The following is a 15,160-nucleotide window of genomic DNA, read 5'->3' as shown; positions in this document are numbered from 1 at the left end:
ACACCTTTTGCAAGGAATCATGTTTACATTAACCACAATACTTGCAGTCAAATGCAAACAAATAACAATACTCTGATAATTTATGCATTGTCCTTGAAATTGATTAGTCCACACCAGAGACAGCTTTCTTTAGAGCCTAGTCTCATATGGTGTTCGACCAGATGATGCCTTTTGGCTGTCTCTGGTGTGGACCAATCAGTTTCAAGGACAATGCATACATTATCAGAGTATTGTTTTTTGTTTGCATTTGACTGCAAGTATTGTGGTTAATGTAAACATGATTCCTTGCTAAAGGTGTTAGTTTTGTTGCCAGAAAAAAGGGGAAAAACCCTATTAGTGAATTTCATTTTGTTGGGTTAGGCTACGCAATAAATAATGGCAAGACTTGCATTACAAAAGACCCTTTTGCAAACACGTCGTAGACAAAAACTAAATTGCCACTTCCACAAGCGTTCAATGCACCGATTGTTGTTGCATCTCAATGGATAGTTTTAAGACCAGTTGTCACAATCAAATCAGACAATTGGATGAGGGCCATTTTGTTCGAAACGATGTCAAAATTCCAGGTGAGAATAAAATCCGGGAAGTCATTCTAGCTTCTTGGAAGTCATTCAGGAAGTAATTTCAACTTGATTCTGACTTCCAGCATTTGATTCCGACTTCCTGGATGTCCTTAAGATGGTTGATGTTTTGTTTGAAGCGAATCTTTAGTATCATTCCTGCTAAATTCAGTTGCTAGGATTGTTCTTTAACTCTTCCAGTAAGTGTGCTGAAACAATTATAATTGGCGCGTTGTTAAACGTTTGAAACGTGACCATTTAATTTGCTTGGCTAGATGGAGGCTCTTAATGACACAAATTGTTTCAGATCATTACCCAAAAATCGATTATTAAATCATACTGGCAATGGATACCTAAACGGTTAGTGTACTACAGTTGCCACGATATGAAGCTTTTACAATATATCACAAAATATAGAGATAACAGAAAACCACGTCATCCGTTTTGTACAATATCATTACATGGCTATTACCCATTCAATCGCGTGCCTTAGAAAAATGTTTTTCTGAGTAATTGGTGACTTAACAGTTATGCGATGTCATCATTTCATAGCCGTCTGGAGCACTCTTCCTTTCGATATTAGGAAATCACTGGGAGCTGCGCACTTTTAAATCATCCAGATGAAAAACTAATTTCTTTAGAACTGCTCTTTGTGTTTAGTTTGTTGTCCTTCTCCTGCACCTCCGATTAGCGTGGTTGGCTACGTACGGTGCGAAAAAAGTTCAGGATACATAATTATTCGTAGTGTACTGTGCGTTATAAGCAACATAGATTATACGGTTGTAATGATTGGAGCAGCGAAGAGCAAAAACAATAAACTAAACATCTGAATACAATGACAAAGTTACGGCAAAATTATGTCGCGATAACTGTCACGTAACATTTGATCTCGTATTGTATGATAAAAATTATATCATGGTACACACTAGTGAGGGCACTTGGGCCTGATTGACATCAAGTCACCGTGTAAGGGTGCCCCTAAGGAAATGAAACCGTATCAAGTGAGTGAGGCATTGCGGTCGGATCCACTTGGTCTTTTGAAGCCTTGCAAAAGCCAGCAGACATATCATGAGTCGTCCTTCTCTCGGTGATTTTATCAATTTTCACGACTCGGGGTCAAAATTCTATTCAATAATTGATTACTTTTTGTTTCGTTTGCATTTCTTCTTTGTTCAACCTTGTTTGTACTTTTGTAATGACAGTAGAGTCAACCTACGGTGTGAATGGACTAGTGGCCAAGGGAGGTAATGACAGGGGAGTCAGCCTGCAGTGCGAATGGATTAGTGGCCACGGGAGGTAATGCAGGAGAGTTAGCCTGCAGTATGAATGGACTAGTGGCCATGGGAGGTAATGACAGGGGAGTCAGCCTGCAGTACGAATTGACTGTTGGCTACGGGAATGATCGAGAATAGGAGCGTGGCTAGGGGATGGAAGAGGACAGTGGAGTCTGCTGTTAGAGCGAGCGGTCTAGAAGCAGCGAGAAGGTGCTGGAAAGGGGGCGTGGCCTCGGACCGTATAAAAGGGAGATGCGTCGGAGACTCGGGGCTGTTGCAATGGGGTCTCTGCCTGTCCGAGTGTGAGCACGTGGCTCCTTAATAAAGAAAACCTTCCCAGGACAAATGGTTGGAAGTCGTCTCTACACTATTTTGCTTTGTTCCATTAGCTTACACTGTTTGTCAAATTAGCCACAGTGGTGAAATGTTTTCTACCTCGCCTGGTATACAGGAGGTCGTAAGTTCTATCCTGACCCTGATGCCTGCTGTATATTTGGAGCTCGCAAATAAATGCAAACGAAAATCACGCGTTACTTAAAAAAACATGAATAGCTAGAATGTACAACATACCTCAACCACATCCTAGGCGTTGCTCGGGAACTTGATGCAACAACGGCAGCCACGTTATATTGGGATCTTATTTCTGGCAGCTGATTGGCTGGTGGTAGCGGGAGTGATGATGCAACTTCTAGCAACCACTGACATGCATGCATCCTTGTGAAGTGGTTCGGACATGTGCGGTGCCAGGTATATAAGAGGAACAAAATGCACATCGAACCAGGGTTATCACGTTTTCATACAGGAGGACCCATAGGGGAAAGTTGGGTCCGTCACCTTGCCACTTCGGGGGCAACGATTGTGTGTAGCATAAGGGGGGGGAGGAATATAATGCAACAAAACCGAAAAATAAAAGCCATGCCTACTTTATTAAATGCGTAATCACCTCGTGCCATGTAAACTCCAGCATGCATTTCTTCCCACTCCTGGTTTAGGCCACTCCCCAGCTAGGCAATGCCTCTACCAGGGCTCGTTGAATTAGAACAAGAGCCACAGCACTTGACGATACATTTCGTATGTGACGTGTCCTACCATAGATGTACGGAACTGTCAGCAGCCAAACCGGATGGTGACCAACTCTCGCCTGGTCATGGAGTAGTTCAGCGTTGCCCCCTTGAGGATGTGCCTGGCTTAGGTGATGACCCGCTCTTGGCTCCCCGTGTCGAGAAATAACTCCCGGTTGAAGTCGGGGTGAGCCAAGATCGGTGCTTTAGTCATTCTACTTGTGAACCCCTCTGAAGGCCGACCGCCATTCTGGTGTCCGTTGAAAACTCAGGTTCTTTGAGGCGAGTAAGCGTCAGTGGCCAAAGGGGCGGCGAACTCGCTAAACTTTTCCTACAAAGCGTCCGTAGTAGGGTAAAGTGTGAAGAAGGACTTTGACCCCACCGCCAGGCAGTTAAAAGGCATCTGCATCTTGGTCGATGTGTGGGACGGGAAAAGTATCGATGACGGTTATGCTGCTCAGCTTTCAGCAGTCCATACAGAATCTCGTGGAGGTGCCCTTTTTCACACCCTTTTATTGAACTTGCCGTGTCGTCCGTTTATATTCTTTGAAATCGTTGGGGCTTAATATCTTCGGATCTACGAAGCCAAATGAGCTGCAATTGTCTACACAGATCCCCTCGCATGACAATTCACGCTTTAATAAAAAAACGGTCCAGCTCCCCGGCCATTGTGGTCCTATTTGTATGTTTAACTAAAATGTAATAACCTTTGGGTCTTTCGGTAAAGTCACATAGATAGGTTAAAAGAAAATGACAAAAAAATTACAAAAAACGATGATGTTTCGATCACAACACAGACATTCGTCATCAGGAATATAAAAGAAGTGGGAAGCTGCGGAGGCAGGCTGTTTTAAAGGTTTAAAATGGGTGTAGCCCAAGGGTCATAAACGAAGTGGGCGGGGCTAGTAATGTTAATGTGAGAAATTATCATGTTAATGTAAGATCGGAGGGTGACGTCCACGACGAGGTGCAGAGGTGGCTATGTTAATGTGAGAGATTAGCATGTTAATGGCAGATCGCAGAGCAGCAACGTCGAGCTCGGCGAGCGAGGCGGCTGTGTTAGTGTGAGAAATTTTACCTGTTAATGTAAAATCAGAGAGCCGAAAATAACAACTAACATCAGAAGGTGGTAGGATGGGAACATCACAGCCAGTTATGACTTAAACTGGTTGATAACGTTCTTCCAGTGATTACTCAGTTCAAACCCATCTTCTCGATTGAAGTTGTGTCTGTGTCTGTATATGTGGATGGCTTCATGAACGAATCTTTGTTGATAGCCAGTGGGTTTGCTAAGTACCTTCGTCTTAGAGAAATCTAATTTGTTTGAGCCTACCACATTAAAACAATGATAAGCCACGGCCGAGGTATTGGTCCTACCATGTTTCAGATCTGCCTTGTGTTCACGAACACGGTCCGAGACATGTCGCTTAGTTTCCCCAATGTAACTACTGTCGCAGACACAGCTTAGTTTGTAGACGCCGGATATTGCATGCCAGGGATCACATCCTTCACAGATGGGATCCGATCACGAATTTTATGTACTGTGTTAAATTGAACCTGGATGTTGTGTTTGCTCATGATTTTGGAGATATTTTGGTGACCGCTGCTCTGTATGGCAAGGTGATGGTTTTCATTGGGTCCTCAGATGGTTCTTTCCCAACGGTTGGGGTGATAGCTTTACGGATTGTGTAGTCTGAATACCCATTCTTCTTCAGCGCTTGGTGTACGTGTTCCAGTTCACTGGCTAGGTGATGATGGTCGGAAATACATCGAGCTCGATGGTGTAGAGTTTTGATGAGAGAATTCTTCTGGGAAGGATGGTGGTGGGAGTCAGATTTTAGATATGCATCCGTATGGATGGCTTTCCTGTAGACAGTGTCCCATTGAGCCATCTGGTCTCCTTTCGCTTAAAACATCCAAGAATAGTGGCTCGCCATGCTTTTCAGCCTCCATAGTGAATTTGATGGCTGGGTGTATGGAATTGATGTTTTTGAGGAATTGGATCAGAGCTAGTCAGCCATGTGGCCAGATGACATACGTGTCATTTACGTACCTCTTCCACAAGGACGGACATAGAGTTGATGCCTGGATGGCATCTGTCTCAAAATCTTCCATGAAAACATTGGCTACAGCTGGAGATAAGGGAGAACCCATTGGGGTACCTTCAACTTGTTTGTAGAAAGTTCCATTCAAGGTGAAGTAAGTGTTGGTGAGGCAGTATCTCACCAGGGCCGGTACATCAGCATTCAGTCCTTGTTGGACCAAGTCTTTAATGATTGCATGCCTACAAATGGCAGCGTACTTCAATAGGGATTACTGTTGGTAGAGCTATTTTAATAAACGCAATAGACAGGAAGGACAAGCTCATAGGGCTCGCATAAAGTTCATGTTTAATGTACGTTGCCTCAGTAACCCCCCCCCCCCACACATTGTGCAAGAGCGCAGAAGTGTGGTAAACACATCTACGCATCTATATAAGGAACGAAGCAGGTAGACTTCTCCACAAATCTGGCTGTCGCCTGATGAAGCTTGTTGTAATGACTGGTGAAATGTCGTAATTAGATTGTAAATGATATTGGTCGCGAAAGCCTCCTCCGTGTTAAACTGGTTGTGCCTGTTTGTCAAGATGTGGTTACCCGCCCCAGTTGGTTCGTGTCCTTGTGCAGAGTGTGTCAATAGTGCATCACGAATCTAGGCCTCGTTAATACATTCCAACTCTTGTTAAGATTTATTGTATTCTGAATCGAGTTCTTGTCCTCTTTTCTGTCGCCGTAAAAGCACGTTTAAACAAAAATCCGCATTGGTATCCGATAAAAATATTAAACGAATTGCATGGGAGAGAAATTTCATCTGAACTCACTTTTCCACGTTAAAATTAAAACGAGCAAACCTCACAGAGATGGGAAGGGCATCACTGCACCGAGGCTGGCAATCTCAGTTTAATTCATTCACAGCTAACATGGGCGACGAGTATGATATGAACCAGTTGTAGGGAATGGGGACATCATTTAGTGCTGGGTGGGAGGTGTGATCCCCCATCATGCACAAACTCCACCACACGCAATTTATAGGTTTTATACTCTTTATGACAGATCGTTTCATGTGCTGTGTTATCAGTTTACTTCGTTCGATTGGTGAACCCGAGCCCACACCCAGACTCTTATCACATTTTCAAACATGCACAGGCATGCTCCAACTCCCTCTCTCAGGAGAATATAACACACACCGCATTAACTCTATGGCGGGGGGGGGGGGTTCTATTTTCAGTCGTGTTTCCCCACTGCTACAGTGCTGCTGTATTTAAGTCTAATAACTAAGAGAATAAACCAACATGAGTGGAATTGGAGGTAATCAATGCAAAGTTCGTACGGGGCGCCATTCCCCCCGAAGGCCAACCATGGTGAACTTACTGATCTGGGATATTGTATTGAGCCCTCACGACTTTTAGTAAACATCACAGCTGGTGCTCGCTGGGGATGTCTACTTAAAATGTACAACTAATACCGTAATGGCAAAGATTTTTGTTTAACCGATTTTTAGTGAGTTTTTAAACAACCTGAACACGTTAAATACATTCAAATTCGTTTCTATTTTTAATGGTATATGCAAAAACGTGTTTTTTGTGGGTTTCTAAGCTTCAAGTTGCGTTTTTAACTCATTGCACTGTAAATATTACTGCAATAATGCGTGCACAATTTTACCATTGGAACAACTTTCATGTTTGGCACAAACAGTGGAATAGACTTAACATTTTTACAGGGTTTTATTTCCGTTATACTTTACAGGCGGGCGTCATTTGTGCTGAGTGAGGCGGTAATATATCTGATAAAATTTTCCACTCGCGTTCAAAAGCTGTAACTTTACACTGTTGGACAAAAACAATCCGATTGTTATGAGTAGTATGGGATATGATAATTGGTTCTTTACCCTTCTATCTGGCAACAAAACTGACACCTCTTTACAAGGAGTCATGTTTGAATAGACCGCAATACCTGCAGTCATAATACAAACAAAAGAACATAACTCTGATAATGTGCACTGTCCTTGAAGTTGATTGGTCCACACCCGAGACAGCTTTCCTTAGAGCCTAGTCTCACATGGGTTGGACCAGATGACGCCAAAAGGCGCACAACTCAACGACAATGCACCATCAGAGTATGAGAGCTCGGGGCAAGCATCTACACTATGGGAACCTCATTTGCCAGTAAAAATATGATGATTAGTTCTTTACCCTTCTATCTGGCAACAAAACTGACACCTCTTTACAAGGAGTCATGTTTGAATAGACCGCAATACCTGCAGTCATAATACAAACAAAAGAACATAACTCTGATAATGTGCACTTCAAGGACAGTTGTAGGGAATGGGAACATCATTTAGTGCTGGGTGGGATGTGTGATCCCACATCATGCACAAACTCCACCACACGCAATTTATAGGTTTTATACTCTTTATGACAGATTGTTTCATGTGCTGTGTTATCAGTTTACTTCGTTCGATTGGTGAACCCGAGCCCACACCCAGACTCTTATCACATTTCCAAACATGCACAGGCATGCTCCAACTCCCTCTCTCAGGAGAACATAACACACACCGCATTAACTCTATGGCGGGGGGGGGGGGTTCTATTTTTATCTCAACACTAGTCGTGTTTCCCCACTGCTACAGTCCTTGTCTTGCCTCACGGCAGATGTGGAGCGTACGTTCACTGGAAGTTCCTGTTTTTTAATGCTAATTTTGGTCACGTGACCAGGAAGTTGCGATTTTAGATTTCCACTGTACCACGCGGGCGTCGGCCATTACACATATAAGTCAAGATGGCGGCACGCATTGCATCTCAGGGAGACCACAGCCGCACTTGTCCATTGTTGGAGCTTAAGAAGCATTGTCTGTAAGTGGATGAGATACTTCGTCATCACTCTCAGGATCGCAACATAGGCACAAGTCTGACTCGACCTACTAAATCACAAGTAACATCCACAATAAGGAAAGTCACAGGCTTCGTTACTAACTAGGCCTTGTATTTACTACAACAACTTAACGGCACCATAAAGGCATTTACATTGCTATAACGGTCATTCCAACATTACAACAGCATTTCCAATATTATAGGAATATAAACAACTTACAGATAATGCTTCTTAAGCTCCCACAATGGACAAGTGCGGCTGTGGTCTCACTGAGATGCGATGCGTGCCGCCATCTTGACTTATCTGTGTAATGGCTGACGCCCGCGTGGTACAGTTGAAATCTAACATCGTCACTTCCTGGTCACGTGACCAACATTAGCATAAAAAAACAGGAACTTCCTGTGAACACACGCTCCACATCTGCCGTGAGGCAAGACACTCCCCGTCTGGTATCTAGGAGATACCACCATTTATTTCCTATCTCATAAACAAGTGTATAACAACTTCAACGGGTTGACTTATTTGTCCATATCTTTGCGAGAGAGAAGTAGTACTATCTCGACTATGGGCCTGATGAAAGTTCTTGCGACACCTTGCTTCGCAATCATAACCTCGACCTTTCGAACTTTTCCATCGGCACTTGGAATCGACTTGAGGATGCGGCCCATTGGCCACTCATTCCGTTTGGCTTGGTTGCCCTTCAGTAGGACGAGGTCGCCTTCTTGGATGTCTGGTCTATTAGACTGCCACTTGTTGCGCACTTGGAGTGTCGTAAGGTACTGGTTTTTCCAGCGACGCCAGAACGTGTTCGCGAAGCTCTGCACTTGTCTCCATTGACGTCTGTAGAGGTCTGCAGTGCTGGCCTCCTCGGTAGGTGCTGTGAGCACATCTGTCTTCTGGGTAAGAAGTGTAGCAGGAGTCAAGATGAATGGTGACTCCGGGTCGGTTGAGACGGGGATCAGGGGTCTTGAGTTAATTATGGCTGAGACCTCGGCCATGAGAGTAGTCAAGACCTCGTGAGAGAGCCGTGTGGACCCGACATCACATAGCATGGAGTCGAGAATGTGTCGAGCAATTCCGATCATGCGTTCCCAGGCTCCACCCATGTGTGAAGAGTGGGGAGGATTGAAGATCCATGTGCAGCCTTGATCACTAAGGTATTTCCTGACAGAATAATCTTCGACATTCTCCGTATTGATCTTAAGCTCTTTACATGCTCCTATGAAATTGGTTCCACAATCAGAACGGAGTTGCTTGGCTGGCCCTCTGATGGCGAAGAACCTCCGGAGTGCATTTATAAAGCTCGAAGAGTCCATGGACTCGATGACTTCGATGTGCACTGCTCGTGTACTCATACAGGTGAACAGCACTGCCCAACGTTTGCTGTTCGCGAGCCCTCCTCTGGTGCGGCGGGAGATGACTGTCCACGGTCCGAACACGTCAATCCCTACAGAGGTGAAGGGAGGTTCCACACTGAGTCGATCGGCTGGGAGGTCTGCCATTTTCTGTTCTTCCTGTTTTCCACGTAGCTTGCGACACCGGATACACTTGTGGATTGTGCTGGCGATGCACCTCTTTGCTCCAACGATCCACAGCCCTGCAGATCGGATTGCTCCTTCTGTGAAGTGCCGACCTTGGTGCTTGACCTTCTCGTGGTAGTGGCGCACGAGTAAGATTGCGATGTGGCTCTGGCTTGGGATTATGAGGGGGTTTCGTTCATTCTCATCTAATTTTGTATTCCCTAGCCGACCACCGATCCTGAGCAAGTCGTCTTTGTCCATCCCGGGGTTTAGCTTCCTGAGGGTGCTGACCCTAGGAAGGTCTTCTCCCTTGTTGATGGTCTTGATCTCACTTGCATAAGCTGCCTGTTGCACACAGCGGAAGATTGATTTCCTTGCTCTGGAAAGCTCGTCTTCAGTGCGTGGCACTGTGCAGTGATGCCATCCATTGCAGCTACCAGTGGTGCCTCTCATTGGGCGATGGAAGCAGTCTGCAATATGCGTTAAATGTGCTATCGCTCGCACGTGCGTCGTCCATTTCGAGAAATGTTCAAAATGGTGTGGACTCAGTGGACTTCTTGGTCGCACATTTGTTACGAAAGTTGTCACTAGAGGACGAATCTCCTTGTCGGACTCGGGCTCTAAGAGTCCAAAGGTCTCCTTGGTAGTACATGGGCCAACGTCACGTCGTAACAGGAACGCTGGACCCGTCAGCCAGATGGTTTGATTCAGCAGAGATGCAGGGACGGACCTAGTTGCGAGATCTGCTGGATTCTGGTCAGTTGGAACGTAATTCCATTGCTCCGGCTGTGTCAATCTCCTGATGCGCTCCACCCGGTTGCTGATGTAGGTGTAGAACCTTCTGGTTTGGTTGTTTATGTAGCCTAGTACGACCTTACTGTCCATGTAGAACTTGACCGCGTCCAGTTTGACGTCAAATTCGTCTAAGATCAGTTCCGCCACCTCTGTAGCAAGAACCGCTCCACACAGCTCAAGCCTTGGGATGGTATGGTCCGATTGTGGGGCCAGTTTGGCTTTGCCCAATATGAACCCAACATGCTGGATCCCTTCTGCGCTTGTGGTTTTTAGGTAAGCTACGGCTGCTACGGCCATCATAGAAGCATCTGCAAACACATGTAACTCCTTCCGTTGGGTTACGGAAAGCGATGTGGGCATGTAGGAACGAGGAATCTGCAGCTGCTCAAGTGCCTGTAAGGAATTTCTCCAAGTTTCCCATTCTTGTCGCCGTTCCTCTGGCAACGGGCTATCCCAGTCTTGTGTATCAGCACAAAGGTCTCTAAGTATCCAACGGCCTTGAATGGTAACCGGCGCTACAAATCCCAATGGATCGTACAGGCTGTTTACCATTGACAAGATGCCTCATCGCGTGTAAGGTTTCTCTCAAATTGATACTCGGAACGTGAACGTATCCGCTTTCAGGTCCCAACTCAGTCCAAGGCTGCGTTGGATTGGTGGTCTGTCGACGTTAAGGTCCAAGTCTTTCAAGTCTTTTGAACGATCGTCGGAAGGAAACGCTTTTATCACCTCTGCGCTGCTGGACGCTATTTTGTGAAGTCTCAGGTTAGCAGTTGCTAACATTCCTTGCGTCCTTTGGAGCAGATCGATGGCTTCTGAGGCCGTGGGCATTGATTTAAGTGCATCGTCAACGTAGAAATCTCGCTCTACAAATCGCTTGGCGTCTTTCCCATATTCCCCTTCTCCTGCCTGCGCGGTCCTCCTCAGTCCATAGGTGGCTACCACTGGGGATGGGCTGTTGCCGAAGACATGCACCTTCATTCTGTATTCAACAATTCGATCATCGACGTTGTTATTGCGGTACCACAGAAACCTGAGGTAATTTCTGTCGTCTTCTCGGACAATGAAACAGTGGAACATTTGTTGAATGTCGGCGGTTACGGCGATTGACTCCTTTCTGAAACGGATGAGTAACCCTAGGAGACTGTTGTTCAAGTCAGGTCCAGTGAGCATTACGTTGTTCAAGGAAATGCCATTAAATTGAGCACTGGAATCGAACACCACTCTGATCTGATCCGGCTTCTTTGGGTGATACACACCAAAGATTGGTAAGTACCAGCATTCCTGTCCTTCTTCTAGAGGAGGGGCTGCTTCAGCGTGACCACTGTCAAATATGTTTTTCATGAAGGACACAAAATGTTTCTTCATCTCTGGTTTCTTGTCCAAGGTGCGGCGTAATGAGTTGAGCCGTGAGAGGGCTTGCTCTCTATTGTTGGGTAGCCGGCATCTGGGATTACGAAATGGCAGAGGGGCAACCCAACTGTTTGACTCATCTTGGAAGAACTCTCTGTCCATTATTTTCAAGAATTCTTTATCCTCTAGCGATGGAGCAGGTTTGTCATCGTCCTTCATTATCACGAACACCGTATGTCCAACATCATCTTTCAGCATAGAGGTTCCTTCGTCGGCCTGCATGGTACAGCCTTGACTTCTCTCGCCGAGTTTCTCTTTCAGCGTGAAGTGGTTGGGGCACGGTTTGAAGAGCGACGTGCGTCCATTCATGAGCACACTCGTTCTGAATGTGCTAATGTGGTCTGGTTTGTGGGTCCCATCGAGACAAACGTCACCCACGATGACCCATCCTAGATCGAGTCTCTGGGCGTAGGGAGCGTCGTGAGGTCCATTGCGTTGGTCGCGAACCTTGTGGACTCTCAGCATGTCCCTGCCGAGCAGAAGTAAAATCTGTGCCGCGTGATCCAATGGCGGGATGAACTCTGCTATGGGTTTCAGGTGTGGGTGGTGACGTGCAACTTCGGGCGTGGGAATCTCACTCCTGTCGTCCGGTATCTCGTTGCACTCTGTCACCATAGGAAGGGCTAGCTTCATGGTGCTATCTATGGTTTCCACCATGAGGCCGCTCGCTCTTCTTCCCGATGTCTCCATCAGTCCTGAGCATGTTCTGAGCGTGTATGGAAAGGAATTCCCACCTACACTTAGCTGATCAAAGAACTCTGACCTTGCTAAAGACCTGTTGCTCTGGTCGTCCATTATGGCGTACATCCTTACTGCCCTTTCAGGATGTCCTTTGGGATAGACTCGGACGAGGCATATCTTTGAGCAAGATCTTCCTTTGAAGCCTTCTCCACAGACTTCTGTGCATTTGGTTGTGATTGACGAAGTGAGTGCGGCGGTCTCGCCTTGCTCCCCGCCGTGCTCTGCTTCGGGATCGGAAGCCTTAGTGCTACTGGGTTTCGAGTAAAATGTGTGCAGAGCAGTTGCGTGTTTGTCGCTGCCACATTCCTCGCACTTGATATCTGCCTTGCAATTCCTTGCAAGGTGGTTAGTAGAAGCACAACATTTGAAGCACACTCCAAATTCTTTCAGCATGTTCTTCCGCTCTTCCAATGGCTTCCTCCTGAACTCACGGCATTTCTGGAGGGAGTGAGGTTTATCATGCAATGGGCATTGCTTCTCTGGATCCTCTATCTTTTTCTTTGTGGTGGTTGCCTGGACGGAGTTTGCGAATGTCGCAGGAGAGACCTCAGTCTTGTGTACGGAAATTGGCACTCTCGCTGTTCCTCGTTTCGCCGTTGTCCTTTCCATTTTTGGGAGATCTGAACTGGAAATCCCCGTGGTGCCAAACATGAAACTCGGATCATTTCTAGTCTTAGCCAGGTTGCGGATAAACTTTGAGAAAAAAGAGAATGGGGGGAATGCAACCTGATGCTCTGACTTGTATCTTGAACCCGCTGTTCTCCATTTTCCCTGCACGTCAAATGGCAATTTCTCTACGATGGGGTTCACGCCATGGTAGGTATTCAAGAAAATGAGACCTGGTAAGTAGGGATCAGCCTGGGCTGATTCAAGCTCCATCAAAAGATTTCCAAGCTCCCGTAACCTTTTATTGTCTCGACCAGAGATTTTTGGAAAGTTCTGCAACTTCTTGAAGAGAGCCTTCTCAATGGTTTCTGGGCTACCATAGCACTCCTCGAGCCTCTCCCGCACCGCATGCAGGCTTGAGGCGGGGTCGTCAATGTTTGCTGACCGGATCCTCTTTGCATACTCTGCAGATTCATTTCCTAACCATTTCACCAACAGGTCGAGTTCTTCACTTGCAGAGATGTCTGCATTTCGGATTGCATTCCTGAAGGTAGATCTCCAGGCTCGATAGTTCTCAGAGTGGTCATCAAACTTAACGAGTCCTGTGTTGATTAGTTTGCGGTGAGCCAGGTACCTAGCAAAGTCTCCTAGTCCTGCTGATCCAGGGTGTGTCCATACTGGCGCTTGTGAGGCGGCATTATTGGCTGTATTGCCTAGCATGCCGTCATTTGCGATGGCGTTGGACTGTGGGCCCAAACGGTTTCGATCACGTTGGTTGGATCCCCTTATGTGACTGTCTGGAATGTGGGTCTGACTTGGTGCATCCACGTCTGACGCCATATGCGCGACGCTGAGTCGGCGACTAACTCTCAGGGCAGGATATGCATTTCCACCATTCCCGTAGTCAGCATTCATGTTCATTCGGTGTGGAGATGGCGAAGCCTGAACGTCCACCATTTGTTCAGTATGGTTTGGTGGAGGAGCATTGATGCATTGTTCAGACCAGTCCAAAATATTTTTTCTGGTGAGTTGATCACGGTCCTTGACAGGTATCTGCGTGCCAAACTCACTCCAATTCTCTTCCTTATCCAGGTTGGCTGCTGCTTCGAGCACCTCTGCCTGGGCCCTTGCAGCAGCTGCTTCCCTTTTGAGTTGTAGGGTGCTTAACTTAGCATCCAGCTCAATTTTCTTCCGTGTGGCAGTAGCCACTAATATACGCTCTTGCTCTTCAAGCTCTGCTTTCTTCCGTGCGGCAGTAGCTGCTAATGTACTCTCTTCTTCTTGTATGCGAGCCTTTTCAATTAGCATGGCTTCCTCTTCAGCCATGTAGGCAATACGGGCGTTTGCTGCTTCTGCTGCTGCGCGTGCCTGAGCTGCTGCCATACTAGTAGATGATGTCTTTGAGTGTGCTGAGGCTTTAGATCTTGTGGTGGACCTGGATGAGACGGAGTGCTGAGATCGTGTCTCTCTTAAGCCCTCCACACAGTCCATTGCATCTTGTATCACTGCCTGCACATTATCATCGAGCAGTTCGAGGAAGTGCTTTTGCGTGCGCACTCCCTCAATGCCCTCATCTGTTTTCATCTTCGTCAGGAGGGATATGTATTTATTTGCCAGGAGCTTGTAGCTTGAGCTGCTCACCTTCACTCGCTGGATGGCCCGCTGAATTGAGACCACTGTGTCTGAGGCGTTTGAAGCTTCAGATAAATCTGCTTCGACCCGGTCCCATGCCCGTTGTATCCTGGCATCCAGGTCCTGTTTCTCAGCCTCATAGCTTTCCAAGGCCCGTTGCGTCAACCTGACCTCCCTCTGGGGCCTTGAACTCCCTTGGTCCTCTTGAGGCAGGATGGGAGATCCTGGATTGCTTGGTTCATCTTCTTCAGCATCTCTCCCTGCTGAACTGTGGCTTTCCATGCTGCGATGTTTGCAGCACGATTTTAATGTAGACTCGTTGCAGAGCTCCTTGCTTGTTGCAGGCTGACTGCAGGGCTGGCTGCAGGGCTGGCTGCAGGGCTGGCTGCAGGGCTGGCTGCAGAGCTGGCTGCAGAGCTGACTGCAGGGCTGGCTGCAGGGCTGGCTGCAGAGCTGGCTGCAGAGTTGACTGCAGAGTTGGCTGCAGGGCTGGCTGCAGGGCTGGCTGCAGAGCTGGCTGCAGAGTTGACTGCGGAGCTGGCTGCAGGGCTGGCTGCAGAGCTGGCTGCAGAGCTGGCTGCAGGACTTCTTGGGAGCTTTAAGAAGTGTATCTTCTTACTATCTCGGCCTTGCCATGCGCTGCGTTGC

The sequence above is a fragment of the Lampetra planeri genome, chromosome 57, assembly GCF_965212315.1.
Source record: "Lampetra planeri chromosome 57, kcLamPlan1.2.h2, whole genome shotgun sequence".
In the NCBI taxonomy this organism is placed as follows: Eukaryota; Metazoa; Chordata; class Hyperoartia; order Petromyzontiformes; family Petromyzontidae; genus Lampetra; species Lampetra planeri.
The sequence above is the reverse complement of the archived record's forward strand: the minus strand, read 5'-3'. Positions refer to the sequence as shown.